Source organism: Neolamprologus multifasciatus, chromosome 17 (genome assembly GCF_963576455.1).
Source record: "Neolamprologus multifasciatus chromosome 17, fNeoMul1.2, whole genome shotgun sequence".
Taxonomy (NCBI): domain Eukaryota; kingdom Metazoa; phylum Chordata; class Actinopteri; order Cichliformes; family Cichlidae; genus Neolamprologus; species Neolamprologus multifasciatus.
In genome coordinates, this window is record NC_140455.1 from 24067039 (window position 1) to 24090829 (window position 23791).

A 23791-nucleotide genomic window follows, 5' to 3' on the forward strand; every position below is an offset into this window, starting at 1 on the left:
TGGGTCTTCAGGAAGGTCATTTCAGATACTTCCCATTTCAAAAAGAGTTTGGATGTGTGTTTGGGATGATACCACCACCACCATGCTTGACAGGTGGTACTTGGGTTTGAAAGCCTCAGCTTTACTCCTCCTGAAGGCATTTGGCTTGACCAATATGTGCAGCGGCAAATTTCATTGAAGCTTGAGGGTGTCGGTTTTGGAACAGGGACTTTTTCCTTAGTCAACAAACTATCAGTCCATAAAGATCGAAAACTTTATTGTGGACAGTGATGTATTCCTGGCGTTCCAGGAATGTATTGCAGGTTTGAACCTTGGTGGTTCCTGGGTTACTCCTGAACATCCTAACTAATTTCTTCTAATCTTAGGGGAACCATTTGGGTTTTATTTCAGACCTTGGCAAAGTGGTCTGGAATAAAAGTGGTCTGTAGCCAAATAACTCGTATTATTGTGCAGTTGTTGGAACTGATCATCTTGGAACCTGCTGTTTAGAAATGGTTTTAAGAGACCTTCTACCATGTGGGAAGAACCTGACGTTTCTTGAACTTTCTTGATTGTATTGATCAGTTGTCATACAAACCCTGTTTATACTGAAAAAGAGAATCCACCAGTTGTAGTCAATCATGATCATTTATGAGAAAATTATAGGCCTTTGTCTTGTGAAGTTATATAACACTGTAGAACCACCAGCACCACTTATTAAAAGATAAAGAGTTCAAAGAAATTGTTTCAAAAAATAAATACCACAACAGTCATGCCCACGATCACTGTATGCAATCTTCTGACCCCAACCTTAGACATCACACTCAAGGACAAAAACCTAAAATGATTTTTTTGTGTTTTCTGACCAGATAAACCTTATATGTATGATCAAAAGTGCTTTAATTCATAATGTATCGAAATTGCAGCAACTCCTTGCTTAGATGATTTTCTCAGTATTTGCTCAGGCATTCATTCTTGATACTTCACTATTTCTGTAGTCTGACTGGCAGTTGGAATTTTTATGAATGGTAAGCTTGGGACACAAACTATGTGCACATATATATTCTGTGCTTTCCTTATAATGCCTGATACAAACAGCCTCCGTCTAGCACATTTGTTTTGCTCTGTGGCATTGAATGCTGCGCTACTGCAGTAGAATCTAAAGGTAAGGCTTCTTTGAATAAAAATTGATCATGCCCAGGTGTTACTACGTGAAACAGGTTGGCGTGTATTTGCTATTATATACACGCTCACTTTGATCTCATTTGCCTATTGACTTTGGTGTTGACTGGAATGTAAAGCAGCTGTAGGACTGTCTCGACACATTCGTGGCTGTATGCAATTTTCTCTTGCCTAATGTGTATCTAATTTACATTATGGCTTTTTTTAGCCACTATGGCAGGCTGTGAAGCATAGACTGTGTATTAAACATGAAGGTAGCTTCTAGGTCTAAAATGTGAGGCCTTAAACCTTCAAATTTCTTTGGAATGACTCTTCTGAATACAAACATAAGTATGACTAATTATGTGTTTATGATCTGAATGGCTGAATTGCAAGACGGACAAGTCTCTACTGTGTTAGCAGGAAGTGCTCTTGGTTTCCCAGTCAGATCCAGCTCTTTGTCAAGACATCTAAATTTAAAAGACGAAGATGGCACTGACCAAAACTTGAGGCTTTAAATTTATAGTCAGCAAACCAAAGGGTTACATCACAGTGGCTATGGTAGATTTGACTGTGAAACCGTTCACTAGCTAAGGACTTCAGTAGTTAGTCAATGACCATACCCTGGATAATGCTTGTTTCTAAGTATAATTTAAGATGACTATAATTTACAAAATTGCCTTAACGTTCTGTTAAATGTGACCCCTTGGCTTTCAGGTTAGGAAGGTTTGCTGATATAGAAGGAGGCAGTAACCAGGCACCCTGATCTCCTAATCCCATAATATACACCACTCATCTCCTTTTGAAGAATTATCAACTAAAGAAGAAGCCAGAGGGCCTCTAAGCAGAAAACTTAACGGCAGCAGACTTAAGATAAATTGAGTTATGTCCAATAGTTACTGTGTTTTTTTGTTTGTTTGTTTGTTGTCCAGTCGCCTTGACTTGTACATGCTGCCTCTGTCTCTATCGCTAGCAATGGGTTTCATGAATTGCTGCTGTCAATTGCACTCTTTTGGAGTGGCATGAGGCAGATGGGGCCACAGCCTGCCACAGCCTGGTGACTCAGGCAGGAAGAAATAGGCCACATGGAAGTCCAAAGTTGCCAGCATTTATGGAACGTCCATCTTTGTCTTTTCCAATGTTGCTGCAGGGCTCAGATCATATTCACCGATCCTCAGCATGGCCAAGGGCAAAGGGAGGTGAACTGTGTGTGCTGGGGTTTTATAAGGGACCACATGGTCTTACATCTTCATCACAGTGGTCTTTCTAAGGGCAGGGCACTTATGCAACAGAACTGACTCATCAGCTGCTAAAGATTAAAGATAAATGGTTCTAGGCTGGTAGGCCATGTTTAAAAACTATGTCCTACAGGTTATATGCTTTTAGTTAGCCCCAAGTGTTTCTAAATAGTACTGAAAATAGGTATTGGTATTAGCATTAAGTTTATTGTAGTTTTGATTATGTCATAGTTTTATGTTCGTCACATGAATGTGTCTTAAGCTAGCTTAGCTTACTGGATAGAGCCAGTGACCCACATGTTTAATGCAAAGGACCAGGTTCAAATCCTGCCCCACTCTGTCATCCCATAATCTTTTGTCCTGTTTTCACTCTATTGTCATTTTGCAATGAAGGCTAAAAAAAATGCATCTTTAATAAAACAAAATAAAATGAACTAAGAACCTATCACTGTTACAAACAACATGCTAATGGCCATAAGGCTGTAGCAGCAAACCTAAAACCTAATGAACTGAGCAATGAGGTGTGTCAGTGCTACAGTAATGAATCCAGTATGCGTAAGATGTGCAAGTTGAACAGTCTGGCATCGCAAGAGTTTTTGAAAAACAGTGCAGTGCTTCAAACATCCCTTTGCTTCTCTTGAAGTTAGGGATTCCCTTTTCAAATATGCATTTTAAGAGATCTGGGCGCCCCAAATATTTTGCATGTGTGGTTTGTTTGCACACTGATAAACACTGCTGATTTGCGTGTGTGCTGTCTCGCTCTTTAGCTGCAGTGTGGCATCCCGATGTTTAAACTTCTATTACAAGTTGGCAGAAAGGTGGAACAAGTCTGAGAGAGATAAATGAGACAAAACAGTGTGAGACTAGGCTTTGTGTTTGTGGTAGGGTGGCTCCCATGGGTGCTGCCAGTTGGAGGAGTTAGAGTGTGTTTACGTGGGTGCGGGTGCATATGCATATTTATAGCACCTTTCAAAGATGAGACGGTGAAGAAGCCAGAGTGAACAAGGGGGCAGCCATGATGAAGCAAAAAGAAAGCAACACTGTTGAGTTTTTTTTCACAGCAATAAACAGAGGGTGGGGAATGTTTGAAGTGTGTGTGAGGGAGAGGAGGGGGGTGTAAATAGACTGAACAATAGAGGCATTATTTCAGAGTTGTTCCACTGCTGTCTGCTCTCCTCCCGGTCACTTTGTCTGGGGGTAGGAGTTGGCAACAAAGATAAGACAAGCTTATCTGCTCTGCAGCCATGTCATGGACAGTGTGTAACGCCAAACTGGACACACACTCAGTCTCAGTCTGCACACATTCTTTTACCCACTGGAGTTTCCACAATACAGCAGATGTCTAGCTTGTTTGTGGTCGAGTCTTTTATCGCATAACTCTTTTATCTTTCAAGCGATTTCTATTTTCTACTGCTTTAGCCTTGCACTCTTAAGTGACCTCTCAGTAGCAGAGAGTAGGCCCACCTGTTTACAGTGGGCTGGTTAGGGATTTATAAGGTGAGTTCACTAAAATTAACATATTTTCCTACGCACACTTGGATAGTTGAAAAAACAAAAACAAGATACATTACAACTGGGACCAGTGGTGCCTTCACCTTCCACATCCTCTGGAGTTCTTCTTGATACAGTGGGTAAAATAAACATTGAACATGTCACCAATTTTCAAAGTAAATACAGTGGCTTGCAAAAGTATTCGGCCCCCTTGAACTTTTCCACATTTTGTCACATTACAGCCACAAACATGAATCAATTTTATTGGAATTCCACGTGAAAGACCAATACAAAGTGGTGTACACGTGAGAAGTGGAACAAAAATCATACATGATTCCAAACATTTTTTACAAATAAATAACTGTAAAGTGGGGTGTGCGTAATTATTCAGCCCCCTGAGTCAATACTTTGTAGAACCACCTTTTGTTGCAATTACAGCTGCCAGTCTTTTAGGGTATGTCTCTACCATCTTTGCACATCTAGAGACTGAAATTCTTGCCCATTCTTCTTTGCAAAACAGCTCCAGCTCAGTCAGATTAGATGGACAGCGTTTGTAAACAGCACTTTTCAGATCTTGCCACAGATTCTCGATTCTTTAGATCTGGACTTTGACTGGGCCATTCTAACACATGGATATGTTTTGTTTTAAACCATTCCATTGTTGCCCTGGCTTTATGTTTAGGGTCGTTGTCCTGCTGGAAGGTGAACCTCTGCCCCAGTCTCAAGTCTTTTGCAGACTCCAAGAGGTTTTCTTCCAAGATTGCCCTGTATTTGGCTCCATCCATCTTCCCATCAACTCTGACCAGCTTCCCTGTCCCTGCTGAAGAGAAGCACCCCCAGAGCATGATGCTGCCACCACCATATTTGACAGCGGGGATGGTGTGTCCAGAGTGATGTGCAGTGTTAGTTTTCCGCCACACATAGCGTTTTGCATTTTGGCCAAAAAGTTCCATTTTGGTCTCATCTGACCAGATCACCTTCTTCCACGTGTTCGCTGTGTCCCCCACATGGCTTGTGGCAAACTGCAAACAGGACTTCTTATGATTTTCTTTTAACAATGGCTTTCTTCTTGACACTCTTCGATAAAGGCCAAGCTCGTCCAGAGTCACCATGGGCCTCTTGGCTGCATTTCTGTTCAGTGCTCTCCTTGTTCGGCCTGTGAGTTTAGGTGGACGGCCTTGTCTTGGTAGGTTTACAGTTGTGCCATACTCCTTCCATTTCTGAATGATCGCTTGAACAGTGCCCCGTGTGATGTTCAAGGCTTGGGACATCTTTTTGTAGCCTAAGCCTGCTTTAAATTTCTCAATAACTTTATCCCTGACCTGTCTGGTGTCTAAATCCAATCAAGAATCTGTGGCAAGATCTGACAACTGCTGTTCACAAATGCTGTCCATCTAATCTGACTGAGCTGGAGCTGTTTTGCAAAGAAGAATGGGCAAGAATTTCAGTCTCTAGATGTGCAAAGCTGGTAGAGACATACCCTAAAAGACTGGCAGCTGTAATTGCAGCAAAAGGTGGTTCTACAAAGTATTGACTCAGGGGGCTGAATAATTATGCACACCCCACTTTTCAGTTATTTATTTGTAAAAAAATGTTTGGAATCATGTATGATTTTCGTTCCACTTCTCACGTGTACACCACTTTGTATTGGTCTTTCACGTGGAATTCCAATAAAATTTATTCATGTTTGTGGCTGTAATGTGACAAAATGTGGAAAAGTTCAAGGAGGGTGAATACTTTTGCAAGCCACTGTATATTTCTAAAGGCAATGGCATGAAATTCTCACCAGACGTTAGTAGCAACCCATCCAATCCTCACCTGCAAAGAAATCAAACCATAGATGTCTATTAATAAAGTTATGTGTGGTAAAGACAAATGACACGGGGGAAAAGTATTGAACACTTGAAGAAAGAAAGTCAGCACACCGGCTGAAACCTGGTTCAGTCCCAACTGATAGCCTATAAAAAGGTGTCTCATTACCAAGGTGTCACATGTGAAATATCTCATGATAGGTAAATCCAGTGCTCACTCTCAAGACCATCACAGCTTTATTATTGCAAAAAATACTGATGTCATTTTTTACAGTAGAATTACTAAAGAGTCTAGTTAGCAGTGTTGGGGCACTAATCTGGAAGTGGAAAGAAAATTTATTTTCCCGTTAACCAGCCACAAGCAAGAGCTCCCTGCGAGATCTGTTCATCTAAATTAAAGAACGTTTAAGGCGATCCATGCCTTAACATCCTCCAAACAATCTAGTAAAACCTTCAGAGAACTCACAGATTAACATTTCAGTGGCAGGTAAATCTGTGAGTTGTCTGCATAACAATAAAATGAGATGCCATTTAAAAAAAAAAAAAAGATCTCAGACAAACGAGTGAAAATAATTATCAGAAGAGTTGTCCAAGAGTCAAGAATTACTGGTGGAGAGCTACAGAAAGACCTGGAATCAGCAGGTATAGTTGTTTCATAGAAAACAGTAAGTAGTGCACTCAACCATGCAATGCTTGACTCCATTGCTAAAGAAAAACCACGTTCAAGCATGTTTAAAGTTTGCTGAACAACATTTAGACAAGCGTGTGAAATAGGGAGGATATAGTTTGGTCAAATTAGATCAAAACTAAACTCTTCATAATACACACTATGTTTGGAGGTCAAAAGGCACTGCATATCACACCATACCAAAAGTTAAGTTTGGAGGTGTGAACATCATGGTGTTGGGCTGTTTTTCAGCATAATTCACATAATTGAAGGAAGCACGAATGGAAAAATGTACCAATATATTCTTGATAAAAATCGGCTGATGTCTACCAGGATTGTGAAGATGAAGTGAGGGCGGATGTTTAAGCAAGACAATGATTTCAAACAAACAGCCAAGGAAACTCTCAGTTGGTTTCTGAGAAAGAAAAGAAATCTGCTAGAATGGCCCAGGCAATCACCTGATCTGAATCCAACAAAAATTCATGAAAAGATCTAAAACTCAGAGTTCATAGAAGGGGCCCACTGAACCTTTAAGACTTGAAGAATGGGCCAAAATCACACCAGAGCAAGTTTCTCCATACACGAGGCACCTTAAAGCTTTCATCACCAACAAAGGCTTTTGTATTGTGTTAGATGTATTAGGTACATCAGTAACCGTATTCAATATTTTTTTCCTATGTCATTTCTCTTTATTATACAAACCATCATTTATGGACATCTATGGCCTTTGCATATGTGGTTTGGGTGGATCGTTGCCTACATCTAGTGAGAATTTAATTAAACTGCCCCTTTAGAAATATACTTACATGTTCAATACTTATTTTACCCACTGCATTATCACATCCCAGACATGAGAGTATTTCAAATACAATAACACATATACTAACTGGACACTTTACTGGGTGCACCTTGTACTCGGTTAACCGCCCCCACCCCCACCCTATCACATTTAAACCGGCCTTAAATCTTCATTCAACAAGGTGCTGTAAACATCATCACAATGATCCTACAGATTCATCACCTGCATATCTATGATACAAATCTGCTGTTCCACCACATCCCAAAGGTGCTCTACTGTGTTGAGATCTGGTAACTGTGGAGGGCATTTCAGCACAGTGAACTCACTGTCATTTTCAAGAAACCAGGTAGAAAGCACTTGAGCTTTGTGACATAGAGAGTTAACCTGCTACAAGCAGGGCAAACTACGGTAATGCCAAAAGTGGGCCAAGAAATCAACCCCCCTAACATTACACTACCACCACCAGTCTGGACAGTTAATACAAAGCAGGGTGAATCCATGATTTGATGTTGTTTACACTAAATTCTGACTTCAGGACTCATCAGATCAGGCAACATTAAGTCACCTTCATTCCTGATGCTCAGTTTAATCTCAGGCATGTCTACTAGAGGTGGGAATCACCATACATCCCACGATACGATATTATCACAGTACTTAACGCACGATACGATATTATTGCAATTTTTAAAAATATTTTGCGATATTCAGATTCTGTACATAAAGGTAAACTTTATCAATATTAATTTTATCTAATATCAAAGTCTCACACTCAGTCTTTCTCTCATTTCAGTCAGTTTTATTGTTGACAAACTGAATGGTTTGTATTACAGTCTAGTCCAACTTAACTGAATGCAACCATCTGGTGCAATTATAGCTATGCTGAACTATGCAATTTATGAAAACTATGCAGCCCCTTCAGCAACTGAAGAATTTGAAAGTAAATTAAAACAAAATATAATTTTACATTAAATAAAAAAGTTTTAAACTTAATTAAAATAAAACATGTTTATTGCTGCCAAAAAAAAAGTTAAACACATTTGGACAGTGAAGGAATGTCAGGATTCTTGCTCAGAAAAAGGAGCTGATCAACATGCTCTGAAGTCAGAGCATGTTCCAGTCCACAAAAACTTTTTTTGTAACAAAATATCGATTTCTGCTGTCCCTGTATTGATACATTATTAGCAAACAAAATATCACGATACTACACAGTATCGATTTTTTCCCCCACCCCTAATGTCTACACGCCTAAAAGCAAAGGTTTTTGTTTGTTTGTTTGTTTATTTGTGCTGATTTTACCTGATTATATATTTGACTTAACAAGCAATTGAGTAGTCGTCCCTAATAAAATGATCATGAAGCTATGTACTATTTAAAAACATGCATAAGCATACATAAATCCAAAAAACAATTACAATGGAATAATTTAAACAGGTAATCACATAAACTGGAATTCGGGATCAGCAGAGGCTGGCTTCGAAGTAATTAAGTTAACAACGTAGTAAAATGCCCAACTTTATAGCAAAATGCATATCCTGTTACAAGCTGGTAAAACTTTATTAAGAAATCAGAGTAATACAGTTAAAACAGTAACGGTGCCACATTCTGTTTGCAGCAATGATTTTTGCCCTTCCCAAACAACATTCTATTTGAAGTTGCATATAGCTAACATAACAGTGCAGGCATTTTGAAAAGCATCAGCAGTTATCATCATTAACCCAATTAGTTTTTCTTGTCCATTTGTTTGGCTGTGTGTCACAGGGTGCGTGACAGATTGGTTGGTTGTGCGTGTGTGGGTTGGCGAGTGGGTGGGTGAAGGGCCGTATGAGCTTGGTGTGTGTGTGTGATTGTGTGCACGCTCCAGCTGGATGCCTGCTGTCTGTGCGTCTGCTCGTCACCTGATATTCGCTAGCTGTGTTCATTCAGTCTGCAGATTCCAGCTTTCATCTCCGCACACAAACACACGCGCAAGCATGCACACACTTGTGATGTCATTGATTCACAGCACCATGGCAACAGTGAGCGAGGAAGCGAGAGAGGAGAGAGGAGAAAAACAGAGAGATATTCCTTCATATGAGGGGATGAAGATGTTATAAATAGCTCCTGATGTTTCTACGTGGCCGGCGACGGGGGTGGGAGGGTCTCGGGTGACGAGGGGGACCGGGGAAAGGGGGGTTTTCAACTGGAACATTGTGTCACTGTCAAGTGGCAATTTCAGAGCCCTCAGAGTGACGACAGTCATACGTGGCCTTTAAGAGAAACTTTTTGTCAGAAATGACTCTGTTATCTCAGGGCTTTATCCAGAAAGCACTGTGAGCTTTATGGCTAAAACTAGCTTACAGGTCTTATGGATACCATTGTTCACTCATTTATTGTAATAACCTCTTTATTCTTGTTCTCATATATTCCCTTTTCTGCAGCCATGTGATTACTTTTAATTCCCTCCAACTCTCTCATCCCTGGTTTCTGTATGCACCATCATTAATTTCAATAATGGATCACTCAGTCTTGAACAAGAATTTGATTGGTGCATCCAGCTCAACTTCAGAGCAGACTTGTAAACCATATAAAACCATCAGATTTGACTGATAAAACATATAAAACTACTTCAGATATGAAGTAGTTTTACATATAAATTACTTCAGCGTTTTATATGTTTATAAAACATATAAACATATAAAACTCTGAAGTAGAAAAGAAGCGACCATGTAAACGTGATGAAACCTTTGCAGCTCAGACAGTGATGTCCTAGCCTAAGTAAGCAAATCCTCTTCATCTAACATTTGTTTTCTATCAACATAACTAAATATCACCATGCAAATCTGCTGTATAGAGGTGGCTGTAGTGCCAAGCAAAAATAGCTTTGCTTTGTATTTACCTAAAGGGCTTTTTATAACAGTACTAAAGGAGGAGATCCACCATAAAGTTAGTAAACTGGTCCAGTAAATGCCCCATGTTCCGCAAAGTCTCTAAAGCCCGCATACGAACGTGAACCAGCTGGTACCAAACCAAGAAAGCTACACGTGAAACTAGTCTTTAGAAGTGCCTTCTCATTTACCTGTGCTTGGCGTGTCCTGTAAGAGTGACTCCATAATGCAGTGGTTTACATATTTGCCCAACAAGCCAAAGGTCTACAGTTCAACCCTGGGAGGAGACACAGAAAGAGCGTCGAGAGATATCTGCTGTGGCGCTGCCTTGTGAATAAGTGAAAAGCTGAAAAGCTTCCAAAATGATGCACCAGAGTACTAAAAGAGAGTAGAAATAATAGATCATGTTTCTCCCATACTCCTTGGTGTCATTCACTGAATTCCTGTAAGATCAAGAGCTGAATTTAAAATGCTTCTCCAAACACATAAAATCGTGAATGATCAGACGCCACCAAACCTTAAAGATCTGATAGTACCCTGTTGATGCTTAGAGTGCATGGTTACTTTTCATTCCCGGAGTTTTCAAAAGTTGAATTTTTCTTTTATATAAAACCAGCTTTCTTTTTTTTTCTTGGTAGGCAGAAACCTTCACAGCTTTTAAGATTATACTTTACACTTTCTTTGATATCTCTTAGTTATGCTGCTGTAGAGTGTCTGTCACTAACTTTGTATTTTCTCTATCCAGTAGTTTGTGCTATGTCATGTTTGTTGGTTTTGTCTTCTTCTTCTTTTCCTCTCTTCTCTTTCCCCTCACCACAAATTACTGTGGCAGATGGCCACTCTCTCTTAGCATATTTATCCTAGAGGTTTCTTTCAGTTAAAAGGGGACTTCCCCGCCCCTCTGTCACTACATGCTGCCTTTATGGGATTCAAGATGTTACATTTACAAAATTAGCTTCATGACTTTAATCATCCAAGGTCAAGAGTATCATTTCTTGCTTAATTTTGATTTTACCTTTATATTTCACAAAATCACACAAAAACTGTCGATCCTGGCTCATTTGACCCAGCGTTTTGAGTTTTAATATATTTTTGATCAGTGCTGTCAGTGTTAATCTCCTTAAAATGGCATAAACGCTGGATGGCGCTAATGCATTAACGAGCTAAACGAGCTACCCACGCTGTGCAGCCCCAGCACAGGGTGATCCGCGTTAACACGCTAACGGAGATTTGCTGCGTCATTTTAACAAGATTAATGCTCCCGGCACTTATTTTGATGTTTATGGTTTATGTTGAAGTTCATTAGCTTCATTAGCTTGAGTTCATTTCTATTTTGCCTATGTTGCTCCTATAGTTCGTTGTTTATTCGATTCCTCTTGCGTCTTCACCCCTGTGTTTAAGTCTCCCTTGACCTTCATATGTTTCACGTCTGCGTGTCTTATGTTGTCAAGCTCGTGTTGTCATGTCTCTGCGTTTCATGATGTTTCCTGTTTTATTTTGAAGAGGCCTGGTGTCCCATGTTCATTGTGTTTAATTTCACTTCCCCTGTGGCATCATTATGTTCATTCTAATCAGCTGTTTCCCCACGCTTTTCCACTTCCCCTGATCACCTCCTGTGATTACAGTTAAAACCTCATTCCTTTGTGAGGTTCTTTGGTGAGTTCTTGTCATGTTTCCAGATTTTTCCATGTTCAGGATTTATCACATTCGAGGTTTTGTTTGTTGTCTGTTGTGTTTAGCATTTAGTTTTTTCCTAGTTTAGTTCTAATTAGTTTCACCTCAGTGTGCATCTTCCTTTTGTTTTGTACCTTTTCCCAGCCACAAATAAACAGTTCGCCTTTTGTTAAGTTGTAGTTTGGTTCCAAGTGTCTGCATTTTGGGTCCTCTTCCTCCCTCCACACAGTCTGCCAGTGCAAATCATGACACAAACCATCCAGTCGGAGTAGGAAATCTTGTATTAGTTTGTTTTTTTTTAATGTGAAACCTCAAACATGTTTAAAAAATAATTTCCATAGGCTGAAATGCAAATATAAACTGTAAAATCCAAAAAGGTAAGTTGAAACTTTTGCAAAACAACAATAGTTATATACAACTATTTACATTAACGTAGAGGAAATGTCTCAGGTGTTTTTGTCCACCTGGAGAAATACCGCACCGAACATGACAGCAATATTGAAGAAAAAGCATTAAAGCAGTATTAATTTACTTGGTCTTTCAACACAATTTGAAATCTACACTTTCGGCACAAGTTGAAACAGACTTCGCAATGCTGCAGCCTGCTACGTCGTCTTAAATTGGTCACGGTGCGTTTCCTGACAGCGGGTGGGAGCGATTGGGCTCATAAACTCACCAGGAGAGTATTTAGCATAAGAAGGTCCAGGGGGCTGTTTTCCTGGTGGCCATTAGAAAGGATGCAGTTTTAACACATTTAAACCTGAAGCTGTGTATATCTTTTATATGCAGTCATGGGTCAAAAAGATTGAGGACTGCTTAGAAAATGGCTGTGATCATACTTTTCTGAAAGCTTGTTGAGTTTCAGAGCAGTGCTACTTTGTTTTCAGTCTCAGTGGCCTGAACAATAGTCCAGTAAGCAGCCCTGCATCCGTGGCTGAGGATGTTTGGGATTAAACAGTGCGTTTCCTCCCTCTTAACATTCCTGCATGCCCACTGCTGAGGAACATTACAGCCCCAGTGCCAATCACATGAGCTTTTCAGCCAAAACTGTGGACGACGTCTTCCAACAAAATAAATAAATAAGAAATTACAATAGCATTACACAGAAAGTTTCCAGACTCAAATTCCAGTATCACATTGCCAGTCCTAAAATAACTTGTTACAGCTTTAATGCTGAGGACTTATCAGACTCAGTGATAATGTGTGATAATGTTTCAAGCAGTGTAAATACAAACACTGGCACGGTGATGTTCTTGCACTTACTTTACTGCAAGCTGCAGTAGCATGACTGGTAATGTTTTCACCTTTTGAGTTTGCCTGTCAGTGTTTTCGAGTGTGTTTGTCATGGGAAAATGCCTTGAAGGCAGTTACACCTTTGGTGGTTGAAGCATCACAAGCCTGTCGGCCACGACTCAGTCAGCTTTCTCATTGTAACATTAAGCTTCTAAATCTGTTGAAATGTAGGCTCAAAAAGGCACCAGGCCAGAACTGACTCTACACAGGCACCGTGTTAGTAGAAACCATGTAGTCATGTGGCGGGAAATATAGCAAGTGCAGTCTGGTGAAGTTTTCCTCCAGCCCGTCTTCCTCTTCATAGACTTTTTAATGAACTCGCATGAGTTACTTTTAGCTGTCATCTACTTTCCATGACCGAGAACTCACTGGCGTTGCGGCTGCCGTGATCCTGTCACGTGATTGTCTAGTTAATTATTTTTGTCAAATAGATGATGACAAGGACAAGGGGTAGCAATATTCAGATTTCCTAGACTTATGATTCATTTCTAGGTAATAAAAAAGTTCATGTAGTCTTGTCATACTGCCAGGCCAATCTGGTTTCTGCTAATTGGACCTCCTCCCCTGCTAACTTAGACTGCATGTGGGAAGGAGCTCCTCCTGTGAGTAAATCACACCTTATTGGTAAGATCATGCGATGCACTTATTCTTTTTGGCTGCTTTTGTCAAATAAAACAAAGTTGCATTCATTAGTATGGCCTTCTATAGTGGAACGGAGGAGGGGTTTTTTTTCAGTTTCATCCTCTCAAAAGCACAAATGCCTCTACATATGGTTAATATGCTAATAGACTGCTTTCAGCCAAACGTATGTTTTCATCTGTATTCATCAGCTGATGTAAAGACAGGTAGTTGTTGATGGAGCAGGGAGTGGGGTTTACTTGGTTTGAAGCAGAACTCATCTATATTTAATCCTGTAAATGATCATTTAGAGGCACTTTCAGAGGAATCCGATGCCTAATTACAAAGAGAAACTTTCACAGAGACAAAGCACATAATCAATCCGAGACGTAATTATCAGCCACTCTCCATCTGTGTTCTTTTTAAGCCATGACTCCTTCAGCATGTTCCATGCTATAAAGCTGGCTTTAATTATTTATCATTTTCTGTTTGTACACCCGCACATCCACATGCCCAACACCCCACCCTCGTGTTTGTATCCGGAAATTGCGGTCAGGGTGGTTAAGGTGAAGCAGGCTGTGATCTAATGGGGAGAAAGGGAGGAGAAGGAGCCGACTGTCAGCAGTAAAGAGTCAGAGTGGATGCATCTACTTAATGGCTTTTTGTGGTCCTGCTGTAATATTATCCAATTTAACCAGTCATCCAATCAGATCCTGGAATTTTTTTTCTTAGATTTTCCAATGCAGTTTTTCTCCTATATACAATACTTTCATTCTACAACTTGGAAAAATGTAAAATGTCTTTCTCTTCATACAAATAATCTTTTTCTACATCATTCTGACGTAGATCGTGCCCTTTTTCATTAAATTCAACTGAAACGTGATTAATTCAAAGACATTTTATTAAAAATCTGTGTTACATTTTTTTAATGACAAACCTTTCCTACACTGATCACCAACCTCCTGAGCATCTTTACTCATAGCACCCTCTAGAGACTTTTCAACACCACTGCAACTGTGTGTAAACTAATAGGTCACAGCGTGGTTTAGAGTTACAGCGAATTTCCTGAGCTGTAATATCATGACTGTGGTCATATTACAGAGGCGTTTGGCTCCTATTGGATTAGACCGTTGTCACTTCCTACATTTCCACTTGCTTGAAGACGCAGCTGATGTTGCCACATCTCTGTGCTGACACTGCTCTGACTGAAGCTTCCCACATGAGTCAGTCTCCACCTACAACTCACTGATAATTACGTCTGTGACTAAGCAGTGTGTGTTGCCACATCTGTCTGACGCAGAAAATAATATATGATGTACATGACAGTATTTTAATACAGGCTAATGTCTGTACTGTTCTAAAAATGTAATGTTCTGGACAACATTTTATTAGACATTTCTATAACAAATTCAAAGACAGTCTAAACTGAAAATTTATTTGATTTAGTTACATTTCATTGTATACGCTTAAAAAGGAGTTGTTCTTTATTTTGCTATCACTTCTGTGTCATATGGCAAGCTTGTCTTCATCATGGCAATATTTGTTAACAAATATAAATATACAAAAGGCATGTAGTGTTGAGATCCTCGCAGTTTTCCCCAAAACAGAGCTACCTCAGTTTGTATCCATTTGAGATCAGATTTCAAATTTGTACAATGAGTGTTTATTCAGTAATTCAAAACTATTCCTGGGGAAATAATCCATTATTTAACTGCCAAATATGGCCATATAAATACTAAAATGAATGAAGTTAATGGTGTGCAACTTTATATTTTCACTGAATAGACGCTAGCTACGTAGTGTCTGTTTGATTGTTTGACTAATTTAGGATTCAAAGTAAGACATGTCAGCAAAAACCATCGAAACACATTTTTACAGTAAATCACCAAAACTAAAAGGTAAAAATTCTGGGATAATAAAGAGAGACGAAGGCTGCTACATGGATCACATTTGCATCTTGTACGAGACACAAACCTTTTAAAGATAAAAGGCTTGAGGACATCAACAAGCTCTTTAAGAGCAAGGGACTACTCACTAGGAGACACTCTTTTAATAAACCCTCCCCCTTTCAGCGGCTTTGAAACGGGCACCAGCTGTGTTTACTCCACTTTTACACAACCAGCAGCTAGATTGGTCAAGTTTAGGGCAAAAGAAAAACTTTCTCCACCTCATTACAAAGAGACATCAGCACACACAGTTACATAACCTTCATTTATATTAGCAACCCTCTTGGGAGAAGTATGTTGAGGAAAGAGAGTGCTTCTTTGTGTGAAAATGAAAGGAATCTGCCAGAATACCCAGCAAACATTTGGAAATTGAGTAACAGCTGGCTGAGCGTTCATTCAGTGCTGGTTGAAAACTGTGAAATTTCTGTGATGTCATCCCGTCGTCACTTAAATGTTGTCTGGGTGTTTTAAGTTGTTTGGGAATTTATAGCAAGAGGTTGCATTACTCTGTTCCTCTGATTTAAAATGTTCTGGTATAATTTACAAATCTGTTGCCCTATCAGTGATGGGCAAGTCATATTGTCCCAGATGCTGTAAAACAGACCCGATCCATGATACTATCACCACCATGTTTCACACCTGAAATAAGAATCTGATGCTAAAATAAAGCATTTTCCCAAATCTCTCATTCTACCCGAAGAAAAAGTTCTATTTTGGTCTCATCTGTCCACAAACTATTGTTCCAACAGCTTCTGGCTTCTCCAAATGATCTTTAGCAAATTGCTGACAGACGGGGGAGTTCTCTTTTGAAAAAGAAGTGAATGTCGCCTTGCAATTGTGCCAAGTATACCATTGTTTAGTGTTTACTCGATCACTGGCTCATGCACATAAATGTGAAAGAGGACTTAATTGCTAAGAATTGTTCCTAGGCTCTTACACACCTCATTCCTCAAGAGATTTTCATTGGTTGACTGTTCTTGAATTTCCTTGATTTGTAAACAGTCTGACTAACTGTTCATAAGATGATTGCAAACTCATTTTCCTGAGGTCATCCAGAAATTCCATTGTGTAAAATGTGAATAACAGAATGCAACAATTGGCTTAAACCTATGCTTGAGCAGAGATCCATCAATCTGCAAAAAAAGAAAAAAAATCCAAATAGAGTTCCTCAACTTTAAATTGGGAAGACTTTCAACAGTATAATCTGAAGAAATCTCTATGAGCAATAGACAAGGCTGACAATCAATATTAGGTGCATGTAGTGTTCAGGCCCTCAGGCTGCACTGCACTAAAAAAAAAGCATGATTGCATCATAGAAATCACTGCAAGCGGTCATGAACACAGTAAACCATGCCATCCACAAATACAAGTTAAAGCTCTACAATGCATAAAAAGAAGCCACGTGTGAACATGAGACACTGTTGTCTTGTATGAATTGTATGAACTATTTTCATCGAGTTCTACTTTTAAAACCAGATCATGGCTTAGGTCGTACTTATGTAGAAATACAGAAAATCTCAACGTGAACACAAACGTTTTCACATGGCAATAACTGTTCTTATTATACTGCTTTTTAAATCTCCTGGATGCATAAGCTCCACGTGTGCAGTAGATCAACAGGAGATGTATTATTCTTTTCCCAGAGTCTGACTGCCTTCATGATCTGTAGCACATGTGTTTAAAATTAATTAGGACAGCAGTGTGCCGCTTCACACAGCATCTCTTCTGTTGTTCAGTTTTATTTTTACCTTTTTCACCTTCATTTCACATTTTTTTAACCATTTACCTTGCTGTTTCTCTTCTTCTGGTATTTTTGAAAATTGTTCTATAAATAAGTGCTATTGTTATCGTAGAGGTGAAAACACTGGCGGTTTGAGAGTTTTCAGACGTTGGCCTAATCATGTGTTGTTGTGAACTGCTGATGGCTATTTAAAGAACTCCTGCTCTGGCGTAACCCAGCTCTCTGTGTGATGACGATAAAGGCTCCATGTTGCTGTGGAAACAGCTCATCAACCAAGGCCACGTGTGGTTGGCATCCATCAGACGATGCATCTTTGTGTCGAGCCCACCCCACCTGCTTCACAAACATAATTTAATCATTGCAACAAAGAAAAAAAAACGTGCCCGGGCCAGTCAGGCTTCTCAGTGTTTTGCAGCAGAGAGAGGCAGAGAAAATGAACAGATGTCTCCTGCAACCGCTACATTGTTTGTGATGTTCCACCATTCGCCTCCTGTTTGTTAGGCGACCCCCGTTGAGCTGACTGTTTGGATAAAGTTTAATGGAGGATTCCCTGTGTCTAAAACAAGCAGTTTCACTCCTGCCCTACAGTGTGATCCAATGAAAAGCAGTGTTATCCGATTATGGCAGATCAGTAAGTCGGCGTTCAGAAATCAATATGTCATCCGTGCCTCTCATCTCAGTATGCAGCAGGGTGTCCCCTAGTGTGTTTTACTCCTCTGAGAAGGGAAATGGATTTGTGTGAGACACAGTGAAGCGGCTGATTGAATAAGTGAAAGTGTAAAATAGGGTTTGTCCCCAACTTCCTGCAGTCCGTCTCCCTTCCTGTCGGCGTGATGCACGAGCCATCAGTGTGTGGCATGGGGTGTGTTTGCTCCATTCCACCCTAAACTCCCCACTGATGTGATCCCTCAAAACAATACCCTGTTGTTTGCCCACACAGGGGGTCGTGCCTGCCGTTGCACATCATTCCAAACTGATAGGCCAGAAAGTCACTGGAAGTCTCATCACGAGAATGCCCACAGGCAGCTGCTGGGAAGGGGGGTACTCATTTTAATGTGCTAGCCACATCTGAGAGAATATGAATTAAATTATCCTGTGTTATTTTCTGACACACTCCAGTAATTAGAGGAGTAAAAGTGGATTCAGCTGTAGACTGCTCAGGGGGATATGGCTGTGAAATTTACCTTCAATACATTGCCTGTTAGGTCGATCATTGCCGCCGCTTCTGTGCGAGGACAGGGATCAATAGCAGAAACCAAGGCACGGATGACTGGCAGAGGTGAAGAGAAGCTTTTGAATCGATAGGACAGTCACTCAGCTTCAAACCATCCCTGCTGTGTGGCTGACAAATTCAGTGTACACTGTAGTGTGTGTACTTGCACTTCTGTTGATACAGCAAAAGTTGACTCATAACAATTGAGTCGTTTTCCACTGAGAGGCTCAAAGGCATCTCAAAGGGAGTTATCACAGAGTTACTCAGATGTGGTCCACCTACCCATATTTTCTGACATTAGATTTGTGGATTTACTCCTGCAGTCATCACATCGCTGAGGGTAAAACCACATGTCTTTAACTTGAGTTCATGTACGTGTATCCTGTATTTTTATTCCTCTTCAGCAGATTAGAAAACATGTCAAGTTTTTAACTGGCCTTTTCCACCAGCAGATGGCAGCATGACCACTTCACTGCACCCAAAACCCAGAGGTATTTTTCTGCTGTGCTAACAGTCACCTTAAATGTCCTCTTATTGAGGCGTTGGAGTTTGTTGTAAACTTATTTATTTATTTATCTGGTTAAAAAAAAAAAGGTGTTGCTTCTAATATATTAGACATTAGTGTTGCTGCTGCCCATGCCCAAACTTTCACACACAGCAAATGTGACTTTATCTTTATCACACCTTTCAAAACACGAGTCGCAAACTGCTTTACAAGCAGAGAAAACGACACATTTATAAAGCTTTATCGCAATCGAAAGCAAAGAAGAACTCAAGTAGTCCTGCAAGTAGACATTTTTATGTTAGTGACATAATTTTATTCTCATGTAGGAAGTGCTCTGATTCTTTGTGTTATCATGAATTCTTTGCCATACCATTGCGTATCTGCAGTGTTTTAAAATAGTTTCCTATTTATCTCTGACTTTCTTGTCACTACAAGCCTGTCAGCATCCAGCGTGTAGTCACCCTGGGTAGTTTAAATGAACCGGCCCTTTAAATAGCCCAGAAAAGGCGATAGTAGTGTTTATTTCAGAGGAAATGACTCTCCTCTTGTAATATTTAGTGAGGGCACAGTAATGAGACCATAATCACTCCTGCAAATACTGACTTTGAATTTAAAGGGGTGGGAACCTAAAAACGACTATTGCTGGCAAGTAATATAATTTTGACCTGATCACATCACACCTGTGATGTAACTTCAGTAACGAACAATAAAGAGAACCATCGTGTAACAAATGATTTCACTGCAAAACCTGGCTGTCTGATGTGGCCTTGACAGATCCTGTTTGTGTCACAACTAATTGGTAGCTTTGAATAAGTTACAGCTGTTGTGGCAAATACCAATAACATAAGCAACTTGTTACCTGTATAATAGTACTGAAGATATTAAATGTGTAATTTAATATCAGCAAATTATCTATCTATCTATCTATCTCAATCTAATGCTTAATACTATTAGGGTGCCTGGGTCGTTGACCTGGAGTTTTGATTTTGCCATTATTTGTTTCTAGTCTTTTGGTTTCTTTGTTAATGTTCTGCTCTCTGGTTTCTGTCTGTGTTCTTTAGTTGCTCTGTCTCCCCTGTCTGTTTTATCCCCTTGTTAAGTCCGCGTCTCTGTACCTTTTGTTTCCTGTTTTACTTTGAAGTCCATGTCTCAGGTTATTTTATCAGATTTTGCTTCCTTTGTCTCGTCAGCCCTGATTTTCCACAGCTGTGTTTCCCTCCTGTTTCCCATTCCCTGATTGCTGCTGACAACTCTGGTGAGTCCGGTCATCCACCACCTGCGGCTTCCACGCCCTCGACTGGTCCTGCCCCGCCTGGTCCTGCCCCGCGGCCGGCCTCCGGACCTCCTTCGCCTGCAGCGCTGCCCTGAACTGAAATGTTTTGGACTGTTGTGCTGTCGTCCTCCGGCCCGGCCCCCTGAATTTTTTATCTTTTTTGGAACTGTTTTCCTGGCCGCCTGCGCTTTTTGTTTCCTGTTTTACTTTGAAGTCCATGTCCTGGTGACCAAATTCTTCCCATGATAACAGGATTGTTGACAGAACTCTTTTTCCCTCCTTCAAGGCCACCTGGGTCCACTGGAGACTGTTGACTGACGCTTAACCGGGCGTGGTGACACTTTCTCTCAGCTGAACACAGGATACATGCACACGCACGAAGCACGTACACTGATACGCCCTCACTATCACCCTCCCTACCCCGGATCCAACGCCTCCTCCCATGCTTACCTCCCATCTGATGTGGACACCGGATCAGCTGGAGGCGCAATCGAAGATTGCAGCGGTCCCAGATCAGCTGTACATACTGGAATACTCTCCCATGTTGCTTGTCTGTGTTTTATTGTGCTATGGTGTGTTGATATCTGTGCATTCCTGTATTATCCTTTGTGTTACACATTTCAATGTTTTTTTTTTTCCTCGCTAACTAGCCTGATCTGTCTCCCTAATGTGATGTTTGTGTATTGTATGTACGGTTGGCAAGGTCTGTCATCTCGGTTGTGGGCAACTGCAACTGACAAATAAAGGCTATCTCATCATCTCTCATCATCATCATGTCTCAGGTTACTGTATCAGGTTTTGCTTCCTTTGTCCCTCTGTGTATTTAAGCCCTGTGTTTTTGTTTGTCTGTGTTGCAATCTCCATCATGCTGTGTAGCTCTTCCTGCGTCTCCCTGTGTGTTTTGTTAGATTTTGCCCAGTTTAGGTTTTGTATGGTTTTTCTGTTCAGTAATAAACTTGTTTTTGAGTTTTGTCTCCGGAGTCTGCACTGTGAGTCCTCCATACCTGCACACAGCCTACACATGACAAATACTGCAGTACAGTACTCCAGTACTTCGCTGGAGTCCTAAAGTCTCAGAAATGGCTTTATAATGCTTTCCATGACTCTGTTAACATCTGCTGTTGAGTTTCTTTAGATTGCAGCACGATGTGTTGCTTCTTTTAGCCTACTTCACTTTGTCAGACAGGTTCTATTTGTGATTTCATTATTCAGCAGGTCTGGCAGTAGTCAAACCTAGATGTGTCTATTGAAACAGAAATCAGCTTTCCAATAAATTACTTTTTCACACAGGGTCAGGTAGGTTTGGAAAGCTGTTTTGCCTTAAGAAATGGAATAGTCATTTAACATCTGGGGTTACTACTACAAGGGTTATCTTTGTTAATATTAGAATTTAAGCAACAACCTAATAAATTAGGAAGGTGGTAATTGCTTTTTCACAGCACTGTATATTTGAGCTTTGGAAATAACTTGATTTGATTTGGTGACCCTGTGCATCATGGTTTATGCCATGCTGATGATGTCATCATCAGGATGAAACATCAGACATGTAACATATTGCTTTGGCAGGATCCCAACACGAGCATGGCATTGCGTGAGTATCATCATATTGTCGTTGGTAATGTCACAACCAAAGACAAAAAGCTGATGAATTCATTTTTTTCTCCATCCCTCTGAGGTCACATCTCAAGGGAAAAAAGGGAGTTTAAAGTCTTTGTCTGGCCAACAGCGTGTGTTGATTTGGCTGCCAGCCTGCTTGTCGACAATGTTTTTCATGCTTCAGCGGAGCGTGAGAGGAACACACATTCTCCTCATTGGAGGAGCTCACTCACAAACTCGCCCTCTATCTCCCGCACAGACTTCTAGACACACACACAGAAGTCGGCGCTGCCCTGTCAAATTCACGCCACTGCGCAGTGAGACCACTGATTCTTATACTCCACACACACTTTTTTGCTTGGGCAGAGCTTGATTTTTATAATCCACCCCAGGCTGTAATGACTTTGTGATAAGCAGGACTAACGTGTAAACAGTATGGATTGCCCTGTGGAAGCAATTTAGACACCGCAGCGCCTCAACGCCCCATCCCTGCCAACTAATGGGGTGGATGCCAGTTTGAGTGCCAAGACTGAATGATTGGCAATGAATAATCACCCTTGCCTGCAGGTAGTGTTATCTAAAATGATCTCAATAAGTGTCCCACTGAAGACTGCTGAGGTCTTTTTAAACTCTGAGAAATGGTATCCCGGGCAGGAGCACAGGAAAGTTAAAGAAGCAGGTGACAGTTGATGTTCTGTAACAGTTCAAAGTTACTTATCACTATTTAATATCCAATCCAGGCTGCAAAACCACTTCTTGTGGCTATTTTTGGTACTCAGTGGCAACAGTTTATCAAAACACTTGTTAACTTGGTGAGAAGTTGTGTGTTTGTAGATAGTTGGGCTGCTTGATAACCCTTAAATGTTGAGTTGCTTCAATTTGCATCAGAATTTGTCGTGTTCAAATCTGATCACACAGACATGATGCATGATTTATTTTTCATTCAGTTATGCTTAAATTTCATCATGTTCATCTCCAATATCAATTGCAAGCCCTGCTTATAAGTAATTCACAATGCACTCTTTAAGCCATGAACAAAAAAGGGATAATTCCATGTTATTTTAATCTTTTGCTTTTTGCAAACATGCAAAGGTAAAAGACTTGGTGAGTTCACTGATAAACAGCAAAAACATAAAGGATGGCAGATGGATCCTCTACGGCCTTCCCGCTGTGCGCTATGTACACGTGAAGGGGGGGGGGGGGGGACACCAGGGTCCTGGGGATCAATAGGGGGAAAACACACTTCTTCACACTTGCTCCGCTCCTTGTCCAAACACTCCTCACACGAGCAACCCACTCACACTCACGGGGTCCAGGAATCAAAACGGGCGGGTCCAGATAAACCTATAAACATAGACAAGGGTAAGTCGGCGGCAAGCACGGGAACAACCAATTCACAATGAAGCAAGGCAATACTGACGAGGGTCACTCAATATTCCAGCGACAAATAGCTCAGAGCCCCAGTCTTAAGAAGAGCCAGAGATCAACTGCAATTCACTCGAGATCAGCTGCAGGTGCGTGGGCCAAGGGCGGGAGCCCAATTAGAGCTCCGCCCAGGCAGACAGGTAGGAGAGAGAGAGAGAGAGAGAGAGAGAGAGAGAAACAACAAACACTTGTGGCCACACTGGGCTGGCCGGGGAGGCACAGGGACCATGACAGTGGGATTCTGAAACACTTCCGGTGTTCCTGCTATTTTGATTGCTCGCTGGAAATCCTGCTGGGACTGACCACTGGGACTACTGCATCTGCACTGCTCTCTGGGTCAAATACAATTTGATATTGGAAATGAGGACAAAATATCAGGGAGCCAAATCTGGCGAGCAGGGCAAGCGGTGAGTGATGAATGTACTGGTGTGGATGAAGAAAACTGAGTTTACCATGAGCTGTGTACCTCTGCACAGTGGGATCCACCACGAGGCAGT